The sequence below is a fragment of the Zea mays genome, chromosome 10 (assembly GCF_902167145.1).
Source record: "Zea mays cultivar B73 chromosome 10, Zm-B73-REFERENCE-NAM-5.0, whole genome shotgun sequence".
NCBI classification, from domain to species: Eukaryota; Viridiplantae; Streptophyta; class Magnoliopsida; order Poales; family Poaceae; genus Zea; species Zea mays.
The window spans coordinates 146,053,035-146,070,690 of NC_050105.1; the positions used below are offsets into that span (position 1 = coordinate 146,053,035).

Sequence of the window (17,656 nt, forward strand, 5' to 3'; positions counted from 1 at the left end):
GTTCGGATAAAGTGATTCCGCGGACCGAACAAGTCTTCACGTTCGGAAGCTCTTCTGCCGAGGCGGTCCTTCAAGCCTTCTCGACTGAATCGGTGACAGGGCCTCATGGACGGGCGAAAGTACGCGTAAGCGGCAAGGCCGACCGAGCCGAGGGACTCCCACGCCTCTGGGATACGGATACCTCACTCATCACCTTCCGCGAGAAGCAACTCTCGCCCACGCAAACATCCCTGTCACCGACGGAAAGTCCAGATGCTCAAAATAAGAGGAAAGGAGACACGACTTTACAACGCAGCGAGGGTGTGTTTTCTGGCCTCGGTGGCCGCAGAAGGCACACGCTACAAGACAATCTGATCCTACAGGCTCGGGTCTTCACGCTGAAGGGGGCTGTAGCACCCTCGGCATCGACGACGCCTTCAGCAAGATCCGACCCAGCCTCGGACGGTGACGCGGTCCAGGGACTTCTCCGGAATCCGGCCCGAGCAGGCGGCTCGGCCGGTTACCCCTGGGGCCTCGGCCAACCATCTTCCAAGGGCGCCAGCCCGGCCCGAGGCCTCGGCTGATCGACTCCGGCGTCGGCCCCGCTGACGGACAACCCGGCTAGGCTCTGGCCAACCAGGTTCCCATTTTCGAGCCAACTCCACCTCTGTTCGAGCTGATATCGCTACCCCTGGCCTCGGCTCATCGAAGAGCAGCCGAGGGGTCTCCTTAACTAAGCTAGAGGAGCCTCAGACAACAAGGCCGATCGAGCCGAGGGACTCCTACGCCTCCGGGATACGGATACCTCACTCGTCACCTTGACACGGGGCGACTCATGCTTGGTGAAGCGGTTCAGATAATCGACAGGCGAGACTTAGTGCTCGAAAATAAAGAAAAAACACGGCTCCGTGCCGAAATTACATACATGTTCAGGCCTCGACAACCACAATGAACAAAAACACTGGCATTCGAAGTGCCATTACAAACGGAACTCCGGTTCCCCCTCCGCAGGTACGAACAACCCCACTCCGAGGGGGAAGGCCTGCGGAGCAACGGAAGGCCGACGAACGGCGCGCCGTCACCTGCTCCAGCAGCGGCGACGACGACGACTTCTGCTCCGGGGGGTCGAACAGCGGCAGCACTGACCTCAGGGCGGGTGCTGCTGCCAGGAGGCCCCCGCTCACGCCAAAACTTGTGAGGCAAGGGCGGGCAGAAGTCCGCAGAGTTGAAGGTCGGTCCGTGGCCGGCCTTGGCTATCTCACCGGCAGAAGAACCTCTTCAAGCTGCCGTGGCGGACGCCGGCGCCGCGAGCGGCTCCGAAGCCACTCGCGTCCGAGAGCCAGGCACGGTGCAGCTGCCAGCGCCACGGACGACGATCGCCCTTCCCTCTGATCACTGAGTGAAGGAGCGGGCCGCCGCCCACGCGGGGGCCGACCCCAACTCAGCACTCTCCCCTCCCCAGCCTTGGTGATGAAAATCCTTGAGGCTGAGGGAGGGGCAGAGGCCGCAGCCTGGCTCGCTTTCCCCCACCATCAAGCCGGAGGTCACCATCTTGGGTGACCGCCGGTGGAGGGGTGCGGCCGGGCTGCATGATAAAAATCCTTGAAGCCGAACGATGGCTGAAAGGTACCAACTCCCACGGAGTTGCGTTCCTCCAGCGAGGAGGCGGAAAGACGGCGGATACCCCCCATCCGGGGGCTTGGAAGATGGAAAGACACGACGCATAAGGGAGGAAGAAGACATGGTTGCCTTCCGAAAGGGGTCGCCCTCCTTTTAAAGGCAACTCTCCCTACGTGCGCCCCCAAACGCCACGGGCTGAGTCTTCTCCAACACGCTCCAAGGCCCTCCCCTGCGGTTCGGGGGCTGGGTCCCGCATGTCATGCAAACTGGCTCAGAGCAGAAGAAGCCAAACCGCCGCGCGTGGTGCACACAACCGCCCAGCGGTTACAAGCGACCCCCCACTTTTGCCCAGACCAACGGGCGGAAGGGGCGGGCAGCCATGCAGGCGGCATGCAACCGCGCCAGGTGGACGCGCTTCTCCAACTTCTGACACGCCAGCTTGGAGGCCCAGGCCCACGCGTCACGCAACCAGCGCGCCAGTTGCTGCATGCAAGCAACCGCACCGCCACTTGCAACACCGTCGCACCTCTTCGGTTGCGGAACCTATGCCGCGACTCGAGGCGACCCAGCGCACGACCCAGCAGCGCCAGCCTGGCGCGACGGTCAATGCGGCCGAAAGTGGGCCGGCAGTAATGACGGTGGCAGGCGGGCGGGAGCAGCAGTCACGTCGTCAGCCAGGCTCACGTCCCATCTAAGGGCAGCAAGAGAGCCTCCTCCCACGGCGTGAAGACGGTGCGCCCGTGATCCGTTCCTCGAACGGCTCGCGCACGCGCAACGGCCGCCCCGCCAACCACTCGCCCCGTCGCATTAACTCCGCGGCGGGACAGGCGGCGCTCCTGGCAGGAGAAGCGGGCGGCGCTTCGCCTTCGCCGTAATAACCGCGCCAAAAAAGGTACGCCACGTCGTTCGATTTCGTATCCTTTTCCTTTTTTCCTCTTTCTCTATCTCTTGCAACAGGGACCGGGAAAGGGGGATACCCCGAAAAGGATCCTTCTCTGTGAAGGAACCGGGCTCCGAGCCCCCCCTACTGATCAGAGGTTCGAAGGCTGGCCCACCGAAGGGTTCAACAGTCGCCTCAGATCGCGTGGGCCCGACACCCACTACTGGTCAGGGGTTCGAAGGCCGGCCCCCCGAAGGGCTCCATGGCCGCCTCAGGCTACTCGGGCTCCGCGCCCATTACTGATCAGGGGTTCGAAGGCTGGCCCCCGAAGGGTTCACAGTCGCCTCAGACGCCGAGCGAGGGATGACCAGGGGTACGTTCGATACATAACCGAGGCTCGGGCTGCGCTCCCGAGGTACCCTAGGACATTTCCGAGACCAGCGGGAGCGATCTTGTAACAGAATCCCATCGGAGGGAGGCATCGAGCCCTCGGACCCCGTCGCCAGGGGACCGGGTCCGGCAGATCACCCGCAGGTACTTTTGGGCGTGCCTCCGGGCCCCTAGCCGACCCCCAACGAACGGGGCACGGACGTCCACTCGGATTACCCGCTTGCAGCTCACCGGAGACACCATGTTCGGTGCCCATCGAGGGTAACATGGCGCTCTCCCCCCTCCTCCTTGCGGAAAGGCGACGTAGGGGCGTATGTAAAAAGCCGAGTCTGTCCCTGATCGCCCTCTCGCCCTGTGCGGAGGCTCGGGGGCTGCTCTCGCAAACCCGGCTCCGGCCAAACCGTTGACAGCGTCAACATACCAGCCCGAGAGCTTGGGCCCCGACCGTGCACCCGGGCTACGGCCAGTTCGCATGAGGGAACAACCAGACCAGCCGAAGCATTACGCAAGGCATTAAGACCTCGAAGGAGTGAAAACCACTCCTCCGAGGCCTCGAGGGCTACACCCGGCGGGTGCGCTCGCGCGCACCCACCGGAACAAAATGCAACCGAGAAAGGCTGGTCCCCTTGCAAAAAAGTGCGACGAAAGCCTCCAAGCGAGTGCTAACACTCCCTTCGAGGCTCGGGGGCTACTGTCGGGGACCATAATTAGGGGTACCCTCAAGACGCCTAATTCTCAGCTGGTAACCCCCATCAGCATAAAGCTGCAGAGGCCTGATGGGTGCGATTAAGTCAGGGATCAGTCCATACGAGTGACTCGATCACGCTTCGCCCGAGCCTAGCCTCGGACAAGGGCAGCCGACCTCGAGGGACTTCCGTCTCGCCCGAGGCCCCCCTTTTTAACGGCGGACACATCTCCGGCTCGCTCGAGGCCTTGGCTTCGCTAAGAAGCAACCCTGACTAAATCGCCGCACCGTCTGACCGAGTTGCAGGAGCATTTAACGCAAAGGTGGCCTGACACCTCTATCCTGACGCGCGCCCCCCGGCAGAGGCGAAGTGACCGCCGTCACTTCGCCCCTCCACTGACCGGTCTGACAGAAGGACAGCGCCGCGCGCCTGCGCCACTCCGACTGCAGTGCCACTCGACAGAGTGAGTCTGACAGGCAGTCAGGCCTTGCCAAAGGCGCCATAGGAAGCTCTGCTCCGCCCGACCCAGGGCTCGGACTCGGGCTAAGCCCCGGAAGACGGCGAACTCCGCTCCGCCCGACCCAGGGCTCGGACTCGGGCTAAGCCCCGGAAGACGGCGAACTCCGCTCCGCCCGACCCAGGGCTCGGACTCGGGCTAAGACCCGGAAGACGGCGAACTCTGCTCCGCCCGACCCCAGGGCTCGGACTCGGGCTAAGACCCGGAAGACGGCGAACTCCGCTCCGCCCGACCCCAGGGCTCGGACTCGGGCTAAGACCCGGAAGACGGCGAACTCCGCACCGCCCGACCCCAGGGCTCGGACTCGGGCTAAGACCCGGAAGACGACGAACTCCGCCTCGCCCGACCCCAGGGCTCGGACTCCGCTCTGGCCTCTGCCGAACGACCTCCGCCTCGCCCGACCCAGGGGCTCGGGCTCGGCCTCGGCAACGGAAGACAGACTCGACCTTAGCTTCGGAGGAGCCCCCACGTCGCCCGGCCTCGGACGCGGGCCTGCCACGTCAACAGGGAGCGTCATCATCACCCTACCCCGAGCCGACTCGGGCAACAGAGAACAAGACCGACGTCCCATCTGGCTAGCTCCGCCAGATAGGCAATGATGGTGCCCCGCGTGCCCTGTGACGACGGCGACTCTCAGCTCCCTTACGGAAGCAGGGGGACGTCAGCAAGGACTCGACCGCTCCGACAGCTGTCCCTCCGCCAGGCTCCGTTGCTACTCCGACAGCCACGACATCATACCAGCAGGGCGCCAAGATCTCTCCGGCTGCCACATTGGCATGTACTTAGGGCGCTAGCTCTCCCTCCGCTAGACACGTAGCACTCTGCTACGCCCCCATTGTACACCTGGATCCTCTCCTTACGCCTATAAGAGGAAGGACCAGGGCCTTCTTAGAGAAGGTTGGCCGCGCGGGACCGAGGACGGGACAGACGCTCTCTTGGGGCCGCTCGCTTCCCTCACCCGCGTGGACGCTTGTAACCCCCCTACTGCAAGCGCACCCGACCTGGGCGCGGGACGAACACGAAGGCCGCGGGATTTCCACCTCTCTCACGCCCGTCTCCGGCCACCTCGCCTTTTTCCCCCTTCGCGCTCGCCCACGCGCTCGACCCATCTAGGCTGGGGCACGCGGCACACTCACTCGTCGGCTTAGGGACCCCCGGTCTCGAAACGCCGACAAAATGGAACCACTGGCTAGTAGTCCATACGCGTATCACGATCCCTCGGTATGCTACTTCGGTCTAAGCGCTTGGAACGATATATACGCGACACAATTTTCAAATAAACAAGAGGATTGACGCAATATACGGGGACGTGACCGTGAAAAAGGATAACAGTAGAGGTGGTCACTTTTCTATCCTAAACCAAAAAAAAAAATTGAACCGTACCGGCATATCGTTTTTTTAGTTCAGTTTAATTTTGGTTTTTTTTTTGCATCTCCCAAATTCGTGTTCAGTACTGTAAACAGTAGAGGCGGCAACGGCAACGACAACAGCCATTACTTACTACAACTGACAAAAACTCACGCTTGTACTTAGTAGTGGGTATTCGGGTGACCTAAAAAATTTAGGTGAGGTGATTCTGGTATTATAAATTTCTACCAGATTTTAGTCTCGAAAAAGCATTACCTGATATTTTTTATACGCAATAATTCAGGTTTTGGTTTTACTAAATATACCCAAAATTGACTTTAACTGTTTTTTTTATCGAATCTCAGTATTTTAAAGGAACAAACGACAATCCTTCTCACTTCATTCTTCACTTCAATTATGAAAAACAACTGCCAAGTTAGCATAGACCTACTTCGAGCCATACCAATAATACATTTACGCTACATTGAACCACTTGATGTCTTCATATTAGAATAGGAGAACAAATATTTGTGATATTTCTGATAATTTAGGTAATTCGAGTACTGGCGAACATTAACCGAAATAAGTTTTGGTTTTTATGGTTACTGTCCAAAACTATGTTTAGGTATTTTGGATTTAAATAATTTAGGTCCGAGTTTGGGTATCACATCTTTTGCCCATACCTAATTACTATTTCCCCCTTCCTCTTAAAAGGCTGCTTAAAAGTTAAAACGAGAAGATGATGTGAAGTTTCTAGTAGAATATTTAACGGAGTGTTTGGCGTGCAAAGTTCTTGGTCAGTTTGGAATTCTACGATGAGTTTGGCGCACACACGTATAATTTTGTTTTTAAAATTGGATGCGATAATCCATTATTAGAATTCGTTTTGCCGAGGACTTAGTTATATAAAAAAGAGCTATTTTAAAGAGAGAGAAAAACAAAGAGGAAGTCCGCTCTACTGAGACCCGAAGACCGAAGAGATGAAAGTAGGTATCTAAATTGTTCAAACAAATTTGATATTTTAATATATATAATTTGATGGGGATATTTTTTTATCTTATCAAACATAATATTATAAAATAAAAAAATTTACATAAATTATTTTATACATGGTTTTCTCTCTACAATAAAAATGTAAAGATGTTTATATCTGTATTCGAATTTTATATCTATATGATCATATATAGATTATGGTAAGCATGTCAAAAGGTGAAATCCAATGTAGTTCTGCTACATAAACTTCAATTTTATTTCCATTCAGTATTGACCTTTACCATTTGGCTTACTGTATATCATATCAGTTAAAGGACTATCCCAAGTCAATTCAACGACTATAAGTATTTACAATTCTGAGAGATGTATGCAACACAAGCATAGAGGTCCTAGATAGGACGAGTAAAGTGGTTCGACGGAAACACACAATGGTTTTTCACACAAACATTGTGAAATAAATTCTCAGAATTACCTTTTGATGTACTCGCAACTTCGTGTTGCTAAGGTACTAGTCATTTATCTCAAAGTTCGCTTCATATCGTTCAGCGACAAATAGCAATGTGCCAACATCTGGTTGAGCAATGTATGACTGAGATTTCTAGCATTTATTTATCTGGCAAGGTCTCTTTGCCTACTAATAGAATCCCAACTTGTGATGTCTTCTATGACAAAAAGGATTTCATGCATTGTATTATATATCTTCGGGTTACTTCGGGTAAAACTTTGTGCATGAGGAGAGAGTAGAAAATTAACTTATCTGTGTTTCATTGTAATTCAATTTAATTTCCCAGATTTCCAAGCACTATAGAGCTTGATATAGTTGTTATGGCCACTTGGCGATATATATAAATATATGATGCCACACAACACAATCAAATAAAATATAGAGCTAAACAAAATTGTTTATGAAGGTTGTGCTATGCTATGACTTCAGGGGCTCGAATAATCCACCACATTCCACGCGAGTACAAGCTCCGACGTATCTGGCGTCAACACGTGTGCGGCCATCAGGGCTACGACAACAAATAAGCCTCCGTAACAAGCACAACAGGCACAATTATGGCTCGGTAGTCAGGGTACAGGATAAGTCCACGCAACGTGCGCAACAGACGCAACTGTGGCTCGCTGATCACGGCAGACGAACCGTGCCTATAGGAAATGAATAATCATTGTCGTAGTTTTGTTGTTTGAGGACAATCGTTTGCATAGTTTTTCTGATTTCATATAAAAACTAGGTGAGTGCCCGTGCGTTGCAACGGGATCATATAATACCAATAAAAAATATATATAACACAGAATGACAGGTTAACTTTGCAGCATTAATAATTAGTAGAGATTTTACTAATGAACTTACACGGAGCCCAAAAGAGTAAAACTTGTTGAAATTATATGGAGAAGGGGGTCACATATGGACGATGTGCACATAAAGGTGATTAGAGATGAAGCGGGATGCCTCGCACGACGCGTATGGACACTGAGGAAAGCGGCGACATGACACCACGCAACGTGCTGATGAGGAACTTGAGCGGGGAGGAGGTCTGGACCTTGAAGACGACCGGGAGGGATGTGTGCAGGGAGCGGAGGCAGAGGTCGACACGACACTTGGAGTTGGCTTGAAGTCTATCACCACTTCATCCTCCTCCACCTCTAGGAGAATCACTCTCTCCTCCTGCAAGAATCGCTCGCTCCGCCTCATATCTATAAATAATTTAAGGAAATGACTGGACTGAATCAAACAAAGAGAAACAAAAGATAAGAGAGATTTTCGCTCACCAGACAAGGATACCAACAACAGTCATGCAGTGTTTCCCCCTAGGTAACAGGTCAGTTGTACGATACTGGATAGTTACAACAACATGAAAATCATTGATAAGTCATATGTATATACAACAGATCTTGGTAACAAACCACATGGGAGCATGAATTCAACTTGTGTTGCTTAACTTAAAAGGGTTGTAGGTGCTCAGTTCTGGCTCTGCTAGACCCATAAACTGTTTCTTAGGATCTTTGATCTTCAGATGATCAGGAAACAAAACAAAAAAGTTACTGGGTGGACATTAACAGAACCTTCTCAAATGTGGCATCAGAACGTGTAATAAGTCGGATAGAATTCTCCTCATTCTCCGGGGGCATAGTTTTTAAATGGTAAATCTTGCCAGTCACACAGGATCCGACCATCTTCTAACACATTTGTAGATTAGAACATCATCAAGAACCTGAATTCAACAAAAAATCGGAATGGAAGGGGATAAAGGCATCTGTGGTTACACTGCCTCAAAAGAAAGTTATTTGTATTACTATGTAACACAATGTCAGGTAAGAGCAGGAGAACAATAAAAGCATGGTACTATGTTCTCACTCGATTAAAATTATAGTTTTTCTACAAAAAATGCATAATATATCCACAGATGCATACATGACACTACTCTACTGGTATTTGCTGTATTACACACAACCATGCAGTCAAGCACATTGGTTCAACAGAGTTGCATAAGAAAAGAGTTACCTCATCAAAGAGTTTATATGCAAGTTGCACTCTCCTTACATCAATGGGCTTATATGCAAGTTCTAGAGACAAAACAATTATGACATCATCAACAATATAGCAACTTATGGAGTTAAAATAAGATCTATCGCCTAAAATATGAAACATTCAGTAAATGTGGAGGTGAAAGAACATTTGAGACACTTAGGAAACAGTAACATTACCAATAGTGAGAAACCAGGGCAAAGCATGCTCCTTCTATATAAAGTAGATAAAGATATGCCATGTCTCCATGTACTGCACAACTATGAACATAAACATTAGATAACAGTAGACCCGTATGGTCAAAAGTTAAAACATATCAGAATAGAGACCCTAAACCCTAAACCTGTATAGCAAGACCCAGTTCCTTCCCTGGGCAAGAACTGGGAGAGAGGCATAAAGAATCCTTTGCATCAGTTCTGATAAAAGAATAGATGGTTCTGACATAGTTGGCAAACTACCGAAGGAAGCAACTTCCTTTGGTTCCTGGTGCTCCAGTACAGGTGCATCTGGTTCAGTATGAATTACTGCCTTCCTGTCAATTTTAGGCTCTGCAGTTGTTTGTTTGAAACCACTAATCCTTGCCGCCTTGTTAATGATTTTTCCGATGGAATGCTTCCCCCTACTTAACAGACCCGTTCTTCCCTTGCTTCTCTTCCCCATGGGTGTTAAAGTAGGGTAACCCATGTCCCCATTACCAAAATTACCAAAATTTTCAGAAATGAACTCTAATAAAAGATAGGAACTTAAAACAGAAATAGTCATACCACGTAGCACAATTTCAGTTAGATTAACAAACCCTTTTAGTTACCTTGATTCCGCTTTGTTTTGAAGAACTAAAAGCAGATGAACACCCTACACTTGAATGAACGGAGTATATGTTTCTAAACACTAATTGAAAGCATGACTGCCCAAATTAAAAACAGAACCCTTTTTTAATTGAAAGCATAATAGTTTGTTCCTTTACGCATAAAGCAGAACTGTATGAAGTGCTTGTTTTTCAGTCATAACTTTACATGAATTTCCTAAAATTGAGTACATTTGTTCAGGAATGAACTGAAAACAGAAAAAGGCATACAATCTACCACATGGTCAGTTTGTTCAGTTTACAACATTCATGTTTTATGGTTATTGGAAAAGAGGTGGTCTGTTCTGTCTGCGTAAGGGAACTATTCTATTTTTATTTAGGGTTTAGTAAACTGAACAAACTAACTCAATTTTAGGAATGGTATGGGACTACTGCTGTATAAGACAAACGTTTTGTCTGTTTGCAGACCACCTCTTTTCCAATAACCAGAAAACAGTACCAAACAGTACCCCTATTAAAGAGTTTTATCGTACCACATGTTGAAGTACATTTATATCCTATTCCAGTCACAATTTTACTAATCAGTTTGGTTATTGGATTATGAGTGGTAGTAACAAACTAAACATATTTTAACACACATCGTGTGTCTATTGTGTACATGTATAGTTTTGCACACATTTTATCTTGGTTCGCTGTGTGTCTAAAACAGTGGTAAAATTATTCACCACAACCAGTTCAGAAACTACCATGACATGAATGTTGAAGTAAATCAAATGCACGAAGCTCTTAAGAAAAATATTTAAATGCAAAAAATGTACTGTGAGTTGCAAACATACCCAAGCTGTGCAAGAGGGACAACAGCAAGCAGCTACACAACAGTGAGATCAAGTTCCCACTCGCCGACCAGGAAGCTGAAGACCACGTTCAAGGCTTGAAGTTTCTGACAGATCTATTTCATGTGTTATTCGTTAAAATTATGGGAAGGTGACAAGAATTAGATACTGTTCCAAACAGTCATTTGTTTAATAGTATACCGTCAATGGATACAGGGGGATATTAAATACCTCACGAGCAACATTGTCTAGTAACTCAAACATCAACTTATGAACAACAAACATTACCGAGCATAAGTCATTCAGGTATGCAACACAAACAACTTATCAAGTATGTGACACTAAAAACAAACATTAGCATGCCATGAATTTTGAAACCTAGTAAAAGAAAAGAAAGGAAGCTTACACACACAAAAGAGTAACTAAGAGATTCGTAACAAAATAACATGTGTCAGTAACAAATAATAACTAAAATAGTACAGACTTAACTGCTGAGTAATATGGTCAAATGAACAATATGGCTAAGCTAGCAATGATCATGTCATGAGAAATATGACATCCATACATAGACCATGGAGGCACCAAATCAAATAAAAAATGTTGACAAATGACAACATATGGACCTGCGACCTTCCTCGGTAGCATGCTATAACTGTTTGACAAGATAGCCGCGCTTCACCATGCTTATATTCAAGGCATGTTGATCCAGGTTAACTACTTAACAATAGCAATAAAGTTGTCATCATTTTTATCTAGCGTCTATGTAGCTGTAGATATCAATCTAAAAATAAGGTATATAATTGTCTTCTATCTTTTGCTCATTTTTTCTTTCCGTTGGTCCCTTAGTGTTGATGTTAGTCTCTAGGTTTCCATTGTGTGAAGTAAAATTTTAATGATAAACCATGACTCAAAAAGGAAAGCTGGCTATAGAGAGAATTTTCTCTAGAAACTACAACCAAATTTCTAAATCATTCTGGTTAAGGGATGTGTAAAACCACAAAAACTGAAACCATAAAGAGATATTTCCCTAGAAAACTAATCTCTTGAATATAGAAAGCTTAAATTGTGTCATGTAAAAAGATTCCATGAGTGTATGCAGGCACAACTAATTATTTGAAGCTAACACAACCAATAGAAAGCAAGCTATGATTTTTTATGAATAGCTGATTCAGAACATTTTGACTGAGCAAGCTCTTTGGAAGAGCCAACCTCTTATTATATCCAACCTAAATCATGAAAAAGCTGAATTACTGACTGCCGAAGACCTCAAGGGGACAACAAAGATTGAACAGCTATGTTTGCAAGTTATTTGAATGTGCATCTGTCCAGGTTGTGTGCATTTGTTGATGTACCTCCAACTGATAGCTCATCTGCAACTGTTGAGGAAATTAGCATTGGGAGGTTAGGGATGGGATGCGACCGTGCGGGCGGGGGCGGGTGGAGGGGTCATGCGGGAGCGATAGGACTGGGAAGGAGGGGCCCGCTAGCAGTGAGGGAGAGGCAGAACGACAAAACATGGGAGAGGCAGACTACTCTTACTGTCTTAATAAGTAGTATATAGAAAAGGAGGGAAAACTTATACCTTGATTTTGTGAAATTTCTGGAGCAAATTTCCTTGTAGCTTCCCATTACTCTAGAAATTGCAACAAAATAATATATTAACAACATAATATGAGAATAAATTGTTGAATAATATAGAAGCCTTAAAAAGCAAACAACCAACTTTAGTGATATAATGGAAGTAGAGGGGATCTTGCATCCTGCAACACAATAGTTTCAGAAAAAAGAATGTGGTTCTTTTAATCGAAAAATAACTTAAACTTATGAGCTAGTACCTACATTGCTGCAAACATCCAGTAGCCCACCACATGATGGAAGTAATCAGGGTTTTCTCCAGCTTGCGAGGCTCCATCAATAGCACGTCAAAATCAAGTAGGCATGCATCCTCGTTATAAGGTTCTTTAGGCACCCAACTGAATGCAGCTCCCGCTCTTTGTATGGCACTAAGAACATCCATACTGATATAATCGCTGAGACGCTTGCTGCAATCTTCAATAGCGCCAATGGCGTAACCGCCTAGTTCCATGCGACCAAGATCTTCGACTTTGCCCTGTGGGTGGGGAAAATCAACGTTTCACAATAAGTGATCCAAAAGTGTTGATAAAATGCTTAGTTTTACACACTTTTCTACACTTCCAAGTCCCAACATATCGTTGGGTTTTGCTGTTGAGTGCATGAATCGAATACCGGTCCCTTGATTCTCTAAAACTTATGCTAATTTATTCATAAGGACTTTTGTCACAATGAAGATTTTTAACAGCTTCTCTTATTGTTTTAAAGCTAAGACTAAAAATGTCAGATCATCTGACAGTACCACTCATGCCAGTGAACCATTTTTTGGCGCAAACTCTTGATTATGCATCTCAGTAAGATAATGTTCACATGCATGGGTGCTTTATTTGAAAGAGAAAGGTGGAGATCAATACTTCAATAGAGTTCAGTGATAGGTTTGAGTAAATAGATCAAGTGGATATCTAGTACCTTTATGATGGAATCTGCAGCGATATAAAAAATCTCTTTTTCGACAACTGAGATTTTGCGATAAGAAAGGGTGACAATTCTGTGTGGAATAACCAAAGAAAATTTCCTTCTGGAGTGGCAACATTTAGCTTGTCCTTGATTTGCTTTTGACTGCAAGGAGCACAAATATGAGAATGTCCACAGTGACAATATACAAGGGTCATGCTAATTTGTGTGCTCACCTAGTAACAGTGAGATCTGAATCAGGTAGCAAGACTTTTAGCTTGAAGTAGGACAACTTATCGTTGCCTCCTTCAGGTATTAAGTAATGGAAAGATATATTATGTGGATCACTGCCAAACAAAGAGAGAGAAAAGTTATGCTGGTGACATAATTTATTCATCGAATTTTAGTTTTATATCATTACTGGCACAACATAGATGAAAAACTATCCAACATGACATGGAAAGTTGAAATAATCATGCAGGAAAAAAATGATCTCTGTCATGAGCATTATGCCCATGAACTCAAGCAGCACGACCATGCCGAAGCCCGGCAGCCAATCCATAAGGGCATAGGAAGGAGATAGGAATTAGGAACTATTGACCTAGTTCTTTTCTAACCAAAAGCGAGATAATCCTATCCTTATGTTGATGGGGTGATTTGACTCTTAAGAGACCAATCTCTAGAATCAAGAACCAACTCAATCTAATATTATTTACGATATCATATCTAATCCTAGGGCAACCAGCAGAAGCGCATGAACAGACCATGGCATTGCTAGTAATTTGCAAAAAACTATGCTGCTGTGCATGGCCCAGGGGCCAGGGCTGCTCCATCACATGGGCCCTACTGGCCTGCATATTATGCCCTATCAGATATTTGTATACTGACTGATAAGATTTTGTATAATCAAATCTGATTGTACTAAGATCACATTCCTAATAATTACTGAAATACACGAGATACAGAACCTTGAGCTGGACAGGGTGGAATTTGTCAGCACAGCGAGACTGCGAAGATCCAAACAGCTTATCCAAGAGAAGACATCTACACTTCCAACATCATTTAAAGAACCCTGCAGCAGAATTAGTAGTTCTAGCAATAATTTCATGCAAGTCCATAGCTTATTATGTGAAGCAACACTGAAGGAAAATTCATCAATAAGCTAATTAACCTTCATAGCCAGATCCATGAGTTCATTGGGTACATCCTGGCCAGTAGAAATCAAATTTCGAACCAGTCACCAGCAAAGTGTGCCTCATTCTGTGAAACCAGAGTGTATGCTGGCCGGGCACCGCCTCCGCCTCTAAACACCACAACGGACCCTTGTCCTTGAAGATCTGCAATGAGCAATAGGCGAACTACTGTAACAAGTAAAAAAACCAATGTTTCAGATCAATGATCACATTTTCCCCCAATCAATACATCAACCTTTTACACCACATTCAGTGACATGATTGCTTGTGACAATGAGAATGTAAGTCATCTTGGTGCCAACAATCACGCCTCATCAGTTATTTTTCAGAGTATAAAATAGTTCCCTTTACATTTTAATCTAATCAGATCTTGGATAAGCTTTAGAACTTTGTTGTGATTTTAAGATTTTCTTTTCCTATTTCAAACACCAGAATGTAGCATTCGTAATGCTTTGTTGCAGCTTGACAGATAATCTATGATCTTATCAAGTCTATACTACGTGGTTTTCTTCTGTTGCCATTGCGCACACCAAAAAGAAAACTCTGTTCAGTTGGTTTGCTTGATACATAGGTCATCTTTCAACGTTAAACATTGCCAGTATTTGATGTTTGATAAACTGTTATTATCAATGTATACACCTTTGAAGAAAGAAAATAGATAAACAAATTATTCTTTGTAAACCAGTTAAAGCACGTACATGGTGTATCCGAATATTTTTTTGTCAACAATTCACTGTCATATGCCGACATGCATGGTGTATGACTCTTTGTGATCATGCTTAAGCCTGCACTTGCCCAGATCAGGACAGTGTGACCAATAGGAATGGAATGGCAGCAAGATGGTGGAGGCAGAAGTGCTCCTTGCGCTGGAGTACCTGCACGTGATTAGGGTGGTCTACAGAGACTTGAAGACAGAGAACGACCTCGTGAGAGAGGATGGCCACATCATGCTCTCCGACTTTGATCTTTCAGGCAGGCTACACGGTCTTGTCGATGCTGATGAGATCTTCCATGAGCTTCGACCCCAAGTACCTGCGCCCAACCCGCCTGCATCCAACCCACATGCTTCATGCCCAAGCTCTTTGGCCAGAGGAGCCCAAAGAGCAGCAGCACCGACAAGAAACCCAAGGGCGGCGAGCCCAGGTAGCGGCCTCGTGTCCAACCTCGATCTCGCGGCGTAGACTGGGTGCCAAACTCGACGAGGTCCCGGCAATAGGCCTCTGGCATCTGCCTAAAGACTCCACCCCTACTACTCCAGGATGCCATACAATTTCTTAGCCCTAGACTCTAGTATCCTAAAATCGCCCCCAATGATCCCCAAGAACGACAAGATTCGATTTCCGAAATGCAAAATCACAAGCAAACAGGAATCAATCAAGAACGTAGGGCGTGCAGGAAGGGGGAAGGGGGCTTGCAGAGCTCGGACATATGGTTCTCAAGGCGGAGGGAGGGCGTGGATGAAGAAGGAGCTTGCCGCCTGCGGAGCTCGAACCTTTGGTTCCATTTTTGCTTGATTGATGGCGTGGTCAGGACGCCCATGGATGCTCCATCCCGGATCCGGCTGCATGGCCGCGCGCTGTCTCCCGACCAGTGGCGGACGCAGGACCAAAATTCATGGGGGGCCAAAAAACCACGTTACAAAATCAAGCAAGACGGTAAAAACTATAGTTACATAAAATTCAAGTTCCATATCTATCAATATAACATACAAGTTCAAAGAAGCGAAGCAAACATACAACTAAGTTCGTCCTGACCGAATCAAGACGTGCGTACGTTGTCAAATATCGATCTCCTCGAAGGGTGGGACATCGAGAAGAGGCGGGTCAGATGATGTCTCCAGCTGAGAGCCAGGGCTCGCTGGTTCGTCAAGCTCGCCAGTTGTGGTGTCAGGGTCAGGCAACTTCAGGCGTCAGCAAGGAGGCGACGGTGTTAAGAATGGAGCACCTGGGGGGATTGGCCCCGACAGGCCGGGATGTAAGAAGAAATGGGACCCGATGGATAGATGCGAGGACTAGACCAAAGAGGATGGAAGTTGAGATAACTGCTCAGGGCAATTTTAGCCTATCCAAACCTTATTTTTATATACTTTACAGTAGGTTAATATTAGGTATAAGAGGTTATAAAAAATTGATGGGGTCATTCTATGGCTCCGACAGCATCGGAAAGAATGAGACTGGATGAATAGATGTGAGGATTGGACCAAGTAAAAGGACGAGAGTCGATAGAACTAGACTAATTCAACGAGGAGACCCGTAACAGAACTAGTTTAGCATATCTAAATCTTCATTTTTAAATATACTAAACAGTAAAAAACATGATATATAAAAGATCATAAAAATTGAGGGGGGGCCATGGCCCACTTTGCCCCCCCTCTGCGTCCGCCCCTGCTCCCGACTCCCAAGGTCATGCCCCCACACCATCGTGAGTTCTTGAGGATGGCCGTCCTTGCTTGCTTCGGTCGTGTATTTGTCCAAGGAGTTTGCCGTCAGCCCATCACCGATCCACGGGGAGACAATTGCGCACAGAAAATCAAGCTCCGTTGTCCAAGGAGAGCATGCGGCGGGCGTGGGGATGGGCACGGCGGCAGTTGCAAGGGGGCGGCGGGGGTGGAGCGCATCCCAGGCGGAGGCAACTGCGTTGAGGGACGATGGATACATCAAGCGGGAGGCTTAGGGCCTGATTGGTTGCCGTATCTAGGCAGCATGGCCGAGCGAGCCAGGCCCGTGGCAGCCTGGCTGTGCATCGCGTGAGCCTGGCTCCACAGATGCGCAGATTTTGGTCGCATCTCCAGAGCCTGGCCCGAGCTCCTTTTTTGCATCGCGAGACACAGGCGCTGATGCATATGCGGCAAACCAAACAAGCGGCAAAGTACCACGCGCCTGGTTACGTGGATGCAACCTACAACCAAACACACTATGGCCGCATACCGTGAGCCTGGTTGGCCTATATGCGGGCAACCAATCAGGCCCTTAGGAAATAGAACGAACGGTGTAGATTGATAGAAGGCAGAACACGGAGAGGCAGAACACGGAGAGGCAGAACGGTAGACTATTATTACTTACTTAAGTATAGACTAGGTAAATACCCGTGCGTTGCAACGGAAAAAATATTGCAACAATAACATATGTATGACCACATATTATGTTGTAATAAAAATTAAGTTGTCTCTAGAACTTTGTAATAGTCCTACATCAACAAAATTAAGTTCATAAAACAAATATAGTACACGAGCTCTCGATAGGGAACATTTTGCTACATCTCCGATGACCACACAATTTCAACAAACCACATGTACTTGCATGATGGTCACAAACTTGAATGCTACCTATAGTACATTTCAGCAGGCTAAGTAAATCA

The 17,656-nt window shown here is 47.2% G+C and overlaps 1 pseudogene across 1 annotated transcript; it reads right to left on the reverse strand.

Moving 5' to 3' along the window:
- Window positions 1–7,717: 7,717 nt before the first annotated feature.
- On the reverse strand, window positions 7,718–15,827 carry LOC100216958 (LOC103625836-like pseudogene; annotated as a pseudogene). The gene is made up of 13 exons (NR_159524.1): window positions 15,726–15,827; window positions 14,278–14,443; window positions 14,075–14,178; window positions 13,343–13,453; window positions 13,122–13,271; window positions 12,420–12,690; window positions 12,163–12,213; window positions 10,584–10,696; window positions 9,122–9,194; window positions 8,919–8,980; window positions 8,480–8,628; window positions 8,186–8,387; window positions 7,718–8,110 (listed from the first exon to the last, which is right to left on the reverse strand). The product of NR_159524.1 is annotated as a protein-like pseudogene (transcript).
- Window positions 15,828–17,656: the final 1,829 nt, after the last annotated feature.